The sequence below is a fragment of the Limulus polyphemus genome, unplaced genomic scaffold (genome assembly GCF_000517525.1).
Source record: "Limulus polyphemus unplaced genomic scaffold, Limulus_polyphemus-2.1.2 Scaffold164, whole genome shotgun sequence".
Lineage (NCBI taxonomy): Eukaryota > Metazoa > Arthropoda > Merostomata > Xiphosura > Limulidae > Limulus > Limulus polyphemus.
In genome coordinates this window covers 228,202-238,144 of record NW_013665774.1, presented here as the reverse complement: position 1 = coordinate 238,144, position 9,943 = coordinate 228,202, and the positions used below count along the sequence as shown (strand labels likewise).

At 33.0% G+C, this 9,943-nt stretch overlaps 1 protein-coding gene across 1 annotated transcript in view; it reads left to right on the top strand.

Annotated features, from left to right (window-relative positions):
- Positions 1 to 207: 207 nt before the first annotated feature.
- LOC106477240 (voltage-dependent calcium channel type A subunit alpha-1-like) overlaps positions 208 to 9,943 on the top strand; it is a gene marked incomplete at its 3' end in the record, with an annotated part of 233,638 nt that continues 223,902 nt past the window's right edge. Inside the window, exon 1 of the mRNA XM_022381457.1 lies at positions 208 to 644. The remainder of the gene's footprint in view (positions 645 to 9,943) is intronic.

The window sequence follows — 9,943 nt, the reverse complement described above, 5'->3', positions numbered from 1 at the left end:
TTGAGAAATCTTGTCAAGTGGTAGAATTAGCCCATGCCTGAGAGGCGCTCGTTGCTAGCTGACAGCTCGCGCGCAATAGTGCTAACAAAGACTTTCTTAACATCTGCGCATAAGCAAGTTACCTGTTCTTATATACGCCGCTGAATGAGGCGCCATCAGGGAGGCGCGCGAGACGTTGTGCTAACGAATGTGCTTCAGGTTTCGGTAAACGGAGATTGAAAGTCAGGTGTCGTGGTACCCGCATAGGGTGAGTGTGATTTAACGCTGGTTTCAGCACAACGTCTCTTTTACTCGGTTTTGTCCTAGACGATATTTCGACGTCGCTGCATCAATCACGTCTATACCTGGAATCGTAAAATTCATGATGTAAAATTAATATAAAAATGAGTTTGAATAACGATTCTATCGCATCAGAAGTCACCAAATGACACGAATAAATTAACAATAACTCAACAGGTTTAAGTGTTTTGATTGAACTCGTGCAGTTGGGTTTACGATAGCTTGAAAGAAAAGTGCAACGGGAATATACGTCTGTGACTTAAGCTCTAAATGCTTTGTATTGGTTGATCTTCTTTACCTCACAACCTTGACAACATTTAAAAAGTGAGCTACTAACAAAAAAAGAAAAACACCTGTAAAAAACGGTGAGTGTGAATTCAATTATAGGTGCTTTAAATGATATTTTGTCCTTCAGCATTAATGGTGCACACGTTTCTTAACTAATATATCTGTCCAATGGTATAAGATATCATAAAATCCAAATATTGAACTGTGAGTAAAATATTCTATTTCTATTTAAACTAGGTTTGTGATCCGACAAAAATACGTTTTGGTTTCGATCTATAGTCCGTTACTTACCCCTAAACTATAATACTTTTGCGCACTGAAATTCTCGTTTTGATCAATAATATATATTAGAAATTAAATAGAAAACAAGTCTAAGAAGATTTGTGATATTTAACAGTTTTTTGGATACTTTACAATAAATAGCATTCGGATAATAAAGTTAAGGTAGCGATTATTTTTTTTATTATCATTTACCCAACCTGATATTTTAGTGTATCTGGATAATTATACGGTATGGCATTTTAGCGTCTTTGGATACTTAACGTGGTATTTTAGAGTCTCTGGATACCTACAAAACATGGTGTTTTAGAATTATAATTTTGAACACTTACACAATATGGTATTTTAGCGTCTCTAGATATCTACACAATATAGTATTTTAGTGTCCCTGGATACCTACATAATATGGTATTTTAGCGTCTCTTGATACCTACACAATATAGTATTTTAGTGTCCCTAGATACCTACATAATATGGTATTTTAGTGTCTCTTGATATCTACCCAACATGGTATTTTAGTATCGTATTTTTGAACATTTACATAATATGGTATTTTAGCGTCTCTTGATACCTACACGGTATGGTATTTAGCGTCTCTGGATACTTACACAACATGATATTTTAGAGCCCTTTGATACGTACACAACATGGTATTTTATTGTGGTACTTTGGAACACACACAGTATGGTATTTTGGCATCTGTGGATATTTACACAACATGGTATCTTAGCATTCCTGTGAATGCAATTTATTATATTAAATGTGGAGATAGTATCACTGTATAATTCGTATCAAACAGAATGTTTGTATTTTGTATTTTTTGTTTGTTTCCACTGCCACCTAATATGAACTTATAGATAAAAAGCACCTTAAAACACAAGACTGACTGTCTGTTTGTTTCTATAAAGTTTTAGCGATTTTTTCAACGTTCACTGAAGTGCTTTAGATACTCTAAAGGATATATATTTTATTAAATTTCTGAATGATTGTAAAATATATCGAAACTAAAAAAAATTAAAGTAATATATAACCAGGTTATTTATAAAACCGTCGTTTTAGTTTTCCCCAAATGAAAATGTTTTGATTCGCAGTGAATTATGAAATTCAAATCAATATATTATGGTTGTTTGTTATGAAGCATAAAACTACACATTGGGCTATCTGTGCTGTGCCCACCACGGGTATCGAAACCCGCTTTTCAGCGTTATAAGCCCTCAGACTTACCGCTGAACCACTGGGGTGTGTGCAAAACTCAATATATAATTGTGTTTTTCTGATACAAAAGAGTGGGTAATACGATTTTATTTCAGGTGTTAATTTAACTGAGAACGACTTTTCTTTCAGATATGTAGTTTTGCCAGTATGTATTTTCTTGGCATCAGTTGAGGATGGAGGAGGGATATTTTTTTCTTTATCCACAACTATCAAGATGATTGAAACGATGGCACTTAATGAATAAGGGGATCCCATTATCAACAGATTTCCTGCTCAGGTAACTAACTAAACGACGTAAACAGCGTAACGTTATTGGAGTGAAAGGTCTCTCCATCGTGAAGGAATAATACCGAAACTTCCTTTCTCTGCTGTTCCTATAGAACAACTGAAAATATAAGACTGTAAGTGTGTTTCGGGTCTTACATAGGGTGAATACAACATTCCCCCCGCCCATTATGTTGTTAAGCGTAAAAATCCACAATGGGCTGTCTGAATTGTGCCCACCGCAAGAATCGAACCACGAGTTTTAGCAATGTGAGCTCTCAAGCCTACCATTAAGCTCCAGGTACTCATCATTCCGAGAGTGACTTGTTTTCCAATAGATAAGCCTGAAAATAATATTTCTATATCGTTTAATACACCATAAAATAGATAGACAAAGTTAATGTAAATAAATACATTATTATTTGAGTACATAAACGTCCTAAAACTTTTGTTATTTTTTTCCTTTTTTTTGGCACGTCATGAATTTAATATTTTATTAGAAAGTAAGTTTCATAATTTTCTCAAACCTGGCTTGTAGCCAGAATGCATGCAATTTCCTTTACGAAATATTTCTATAAATATCACTTAGATGTACACTCTATATTCACAAACAGAGCAGACCATAAACTCAAATAACATTGTTAATATTAAATAGTATCCGGTGGTTTAACGATAAGCGTCAGAGATTATAGTACTAAAACTGATATTCGAACCCTGTGACAGACACAACGCACATATCTTACTATGTGGCTTTGCACTAAAATATACCAACAAAATGTTAAGTACTTAACATATTTATATATTTTTTTCCTCGAGTGATAAATTGTTTTTTTCAATGTATTTTTTCTTTCGAGACATCTAACACCTTCATTAAATAATAAAACAACGACTAAGGCTTCGTAACTAAATTAGTACAAATAATGTTGAGTCATCATATCTATTCTGTACTTCAAACTAGCCAAATATGTATGTGATCAACTGATTTAAAACTAAAAAAGTAGCCGAATTTTACTTTTAAATACATTCAAACTTATTTATTTACACCACAGTAAACGTTTATATTTAACTGCACTTATGCTATGTTATGTTGCATTTGCTTTCTTTCAGGCCTAAAAATGCCAATAGTATCAATGTCAATCCCCAAAAAAGGATAAAAAATGGACATGAAGATAAAAACACTTTGGAAGAGCTTCAGAGGACTGGATAACCTGTATGACGAATCACACACACACATATATATGGAAACATATATTATATACATACAAACTACCTAATAAATTAGACAAATTACCCTAAATATTATTTAAATAGTCATTGAAATAATGAGCTTATGTCAAAAAAAAAAGAAGAAGAAGAAAAAAAAGACGTCTAGATTTATCAGTAGTTTTAGACATTATAACGTACACATTTAGGTTTTAATTTATAATACTAGTTAGTACACTTCAAAGTAAGATGGCGCTTGATCCTAATTTAAATCGTAAAACTTCTGGTAAGTATAATTAAAAAAGTACTTTCGCTTATTAACGATGTTTTCTGCCATAAACTTAAACACTCCTCTCCAGATTCCTCCAGCTTCACTGGTTTAGCTCAAGAACAACAAATACATACAGCTTATCCGGAGAAGGCTCTGGTTAAGGACAAAAAAAGTTTAAAATTGTGTTGTAAATGACTGATAATTGTAAAACTTAGTTTATCACAATAAGCCTAAAATAATAAAGCCAAAATTAAACCAAGTAAGTCATGCTATAAGCATTTAACTGTCGTGAAATTATTTAAAACGTTTACAAAATGTACTGTTTAGTTTAAAACAATGTTAATATTGTAAAGGATAAAGCCAAAAAAATTAGTTATTATTTACAGAAAGCACGAATGCTCTAATCGTCCATTATTTTGACACACATACACTAAAAGTAAAGTAAACATTGTTATTTATGAGTATCAGTCATGTTACTGAAACGGCTTCAATAAGATTAACATACGTTCCACCTGTTAGCAAATTGAATGGCGAGGAATAATCGCGTTGCTAACATATTATCGCTTTCTATATAGGCTAGACATTTTTTTACCTTATTTTCTCATTTTTTATATACAGTGCGACTATTTTTTTCTAGTTCTCTATTGCATCCTTCTAAAAGCACCGCAGTGACTAACTTAAAACGCACAGTATGACCATCCTGCTTTGATTTCCGTGTCAGTCCTTTTCCATGATTGTACTTAGACTGGACTAAAGTGTAACATAAATCCACTTCCGGCGGATTTCAGTTTCTAAACAAGATTTACTTAAAACCCTGTCATACAGAGCCATTAAAATATTACGAAATCAAAACCTTTTAGTAAGAAAAGTTGAGAACATTAAACAAACTAGCAGAAATATCCGTCCTCCGGGTAGGTATAACTGCTAGTTCCTGTGGAAGGTTATTGGGCCTGCGGCCTTTTCTGGAATTGTCTGACAGTTCTACAACAATGTACTCATATTTGACATTCAATAATGTTCACCATCCATGAGAGAAAGGATTTTATTGAAAAGTTAGTTTAAAAATGAGCTATCATCACAGCGTTACACCACATAGTAGATTTTATTGAAGTATTTCTTTATAGATGCAGTTATCAACGAAAGTACCTTGCTTTTATGTTGCAACACACATGAGATTTTCACTAAAGAAAAACAAATAATTTTTTTAAGTTTGTTTGTCGACTGTTATACATTTGAAATTTACTTCTTTTTGTTTGTAATTTTTATTGTTTAAATCTGAAACATATCATTTTTATGGAAATTTCAATTGTTTTTTATTGCTCAGCTATAAAAATAATATCCATTTATGATTAGTGTGGTAGTTTCCGAGATCCGAGTTTTGATCTTATACATCGCAAGCTCCATTGTAATGAGATGCTTAGAAGAAACTGTTTGCCGTTGTCGTTCCTAAATAGAATAATTAACACAAAAACTGAAAAACTAAGCACCCCTTCTGTTATTAGGTTAGGTGTTCCGAAGAAACTGTTACTTTTATCACACCTTATTTAAGCACTATTTTATGCACGATTAAGAAGAAAATTATCAAACAATTCTATCCACAAGTTCATTCAAAATGTCTTTACAATTGTCTGGGTTAAAAGGGCTCTTCAGCTTTAAAGACATCTAATGAATCGTGGTATATGACGTTACATGTTCAAGGTGCAACGAGGGGTATATATTGTATCAACCACTAGACGGTTCTGCAGTCTTATATAAAACTCTGTAACACTAAAAATCTACAACACAAGTAGTATCACCAACTGCTGTATAACCTACAACACAAGTAGTATTAATAACCAGTGTATAGCTTACATCATCAGTGGTATTACCAACCAGTGTATAACCTACAACACCAGTAGTATTGCCAAACAGTGTATAACCTACATCCTCAGTATTATTACCAACCACTGTATAACCTACAACACCAGTAGTATTACCAATCAGTGTATAACCTACATCATTAGTAGTTTTACTAACCAGTGTATAACCTAAAACAATAGCATTATTACCAATAAGTGTCTAGCCTATAACACCGGTAGTATTACCGACCACTGTCTAACCTACATCCTCAGTAGTATTACCAACCACTGTATAATCTGCAACACCAACAATATTACCAATCAGTGTCTAACTTACAATATCGCTAGTATTACCAACCACTGTCTAAAATGTAAATGTATGTGATGTTATTCCTAACGCTAAGTTCTTACCGTGTCATCCTCCATTCCCGGGAAGAATCTGTCTTAGAATTGTAAAATCTCTTTATATCTACGAAAGCCAGTTCTTAACCAGAAGATCAGCGTACTGCCACTACGTCTTCAATGGTAAAAATGTAAAGAAATTTGTTTATTTTGTTGTTAAGCACAAAGCTACACAGTGGGTTATCTGTACTGTGCCCAGTACGGATATTAAGAATTGGTATTTAGCGTTTGGAGCCTTCAGACTTACCGCTGAGCCACTGTGAAGCTATGCAAAGAAACTAACAGAACATGAGCTTTGGTCGTTCAACATTTACAATCAAATAGCTATAGAGGGCCCAATGTAGTAAAAATTACTTCTATTCCTATATTACACACACTCGTGATTGAAGTAGATTAGAATCACTTCTAAAACTAAACGTTTGAGACAACTTCTAGTAGCGTGTGATTTCATCAAATACATGCCCATCTTTTATCTACAGTTACTGCATTTTTACATATATTTACATGATATGTATTTAAAGTAATTTTTGTCCAGTAGTGTGATTCAGCGGCAAAAAATCACGGTTTCATTTTCAACAGTTTACATCTTTAAATGTATATTTACTGCTAATGAATATATATCTTTCTAGAGACATCTTCTGGTCCAATGCAAGAAATAAATAAAAAAAAACTTTAAACTTTTAATATGACCCCTTTACTTTCTACAGAAAACAGATGTAGTTGTCACCTCTACTGTGTTCGTGATTATATTTAACCAGCACTAAAAGCAAGTTGATAAGTGAGTGGGTGTTGTTGACGGCTGTAGAGCCCTTCACAAACCGATATTTCAACAAGGGCAAACGCATTTGGTTGACTCTGGTTGCCTGTTACCAAGGGCGACTGCTGATGACGTAATCCAAAGTAACAGATTTGAACTAAATTATGAGAACATGCGTATTTAAGGTAAATGAAATCATTAGACGATTCCAATTCAACCAACGCAGTGTAATTAATAGTGTGATTGAATTTACTGTAGAAACATAATATAAAGACAGAAGTAGGATATGCTTGAGAGAATGAAACTGAGGATGTCAAAAGTGAAATGTTATTGTGACAATTAGCAGTAGATTGATCCGATAGAGTAAGAGTATAATTTAGGCCATTGTCTTTAAAACTCGAATGGACTTTAAAAAAATATACGCCCTGCTGTTCATTGTAAAATCAAAATCTGTGTGAGCTCACATTGTAGATAATAAAACCAAAAAACAGACGTTCATGTAGGAGCTTTGTTGTTCAGAATGAGGTAATGTGCTTTGTATTGCCATTACAATAAGTGTTTTTGAGGCAACTTATAAAGCTAGATAATCTCAAACACTTTTCTTTTTTTAAAGAGAGAATGTATAGCGCGGATTATGAGCAATATTACAATAGTAGCGTCTGTTGTTTCTGTTTACCAAAATATGAGAGAGGAAACAAGTACATAGCGTTAGTCAACAAGATTCTCGCACTATTGTAAATCAAAATTCTATCACGGTTTTACAAGAGAATTTCAGTCGGTCTTTAAATCAAGATTTTAACACGGTTTAACTCAGAACTCAAGTATTATTTTAAAACAAGATTTCAGTACGGTTTTAAACAAAGGATCTAGTACAACTTTAAGTAAAGATTTACCACGTTTACGAACCAAGATTTCATCATATTTTGAAATCAATTTCAGCACTGTTTTAAACCAAAATTTGATCGTGAATATAAAATATGATTTCAAAACAGTTTGTCTCTCAGTGGGTCAGCGATAACTTAACGGACCTACAACGCTAAGATCTGGAGTTCAATTCTCCACAATGGACTTGAGCACAGATAACTCACTGTGTAGCTTTAAGCTAAAACAAACACACATAAAAACAGTTTTAAAACAATGTTTCAGCACAGATGTAAAGCAGGATTTCAGTATTATTTAAATAAAGATTCCTGCTCGGTTTTAAATCACGATTTGAGCACTATTTTAATGCAAGATTTCAGCAAAGTTTCAAAATAAGTTTCACCATGACATAGTTACTTGGAAGCAAACTCAAAGAAAGTACAACAACAACAAAAAAACCAACAACCTTAACGATTTTTCTGTTTCGTGATAGTTTGTTTTGAGTTTTATGTTAGTTAGTAAAACGCAGATATCATAGTCATTTGTCTAAAGTGTCTGGAAGTCAAATAACACTGGCCAACAAGTCATTTTCATACGATATAATTATAAGTGGGCTAGATACCTATTAGGACGCTGATTTCAAATCTGTTTTTGGTTTTCCTCTAGCACATCAGATGAGACCGATCAAATTTGGAAGGTTATTGTCTTAATTATAATTTAAGTTGTTGTATGTATTTTTTCATAAGTGTTTGCTGTATAAATTTAAACAAGTGTATGTTGTGTATAATGCTTATGGGAATTATACTGAAAAATGAATAAAGTTATAACATTAATTAGCCTAATGTGTGATTATTACCTAAATTGTGCTGCAATTAACACCAGTCAAATTTCAATAACTAGATGTGCTAGAAGAAAATCGAAAACAGATTTAGAGTCAGCATGCAAACCGGCCTAGAAAAGTGTGTTTACATCTGTGATGAGAGAAAGAAAGATTTATTTTGTCGACCAGTGTAATCACTTTGAGAACTTAAAAGTAAAACGTGTCTCTTGTTTGATTATTGATAATAAAATATCAGATCGGTTACTAAGCAGTAAAAATAACACATTTACTCTTGGTCCAAAGAAAGACACTGTACTCGGATGTATGGAGAATATACTATCTACTGAATTATACCAAGAATCACTAATATGGCGAATATACTTTGAATTTTATAATGATAACAACCGAAAACTTCTTTATTATCCCTTTTGTTATCATGGAATTAAAAACGTTTAATTAATTTTTTGAAACTTTAAATATAACGATCCTAATACCGTCTCTTTCTTTGATCTTCAAGTTTCGATTTTTGTGAACAAGATATAACTGAAGAAGAAGTTTGCGTATTATCGAAAAAGTTATGTTATTAAAAATCAAATGAGTTAACTTAAACAAATAATTTCTTTTTTTTATCGTTACCTCATCAGATTTAAAGCAACGAGCGATGTTACAAGTCATTCTACCAGCATAGAATGTAATGTTTAAACGATTGACGTAATAAATTAAACTTTCTTTATCTGGTTGAAGTTCGAAAATTACAAACACCAAGAAAGAAATTGGATGGTCTGAAATTTCCCACTGTATTTTTCCTTTCAATTTTCAAATTATCGACTAGTCTTCTATATTGTTCTCTGGTAGTACTAGGGCCCACATGTTCCATCAAACTGGACACATCATATGATTTTTCTTTTACAATACTCGATGTAAAGAACTGACCCAAAGAACTGAAAGGAAGTCATCATTTTATATGTAAAAATACACAGGAAATGCCAGTAGTTAGTTGTTAAACAAATCAACAAAATCAATAGGCTATCTGTGCTTTGCTTACTGTGAGTATCAAAACCTATTTGTAGTGTTATTAGCCCTCACACTTATCACTGGGCCACCGGGTGGGGGGGGGGGATTAATTTCAATATTGATAGTATTTAAATTTGTTTTATTCTACTGATACGTGATTAGCAATCCCGGAAGAAACAAAACCATTGACGCACAGACAAGACTTCAGGGTTTGTGTTATAAATACAAGACGATATTTATCAAAGTAAAAAAAAAAGAAAGATTAATAAATAAAGTTTGTTTGTTTTTGAATTGCGCGCAAAGCTACACGAGGGCTATCTGCGCTAGCCGTCCATAATTTAGCAGTGTAAGACTAGAGGGAAGGCAGCTAGTCCACCCACCGCAAACTCTTGGGCTACTCTTTTACCAACGAATAATGAGATTGACCGTCCCATTATAACATCCCCACGGCT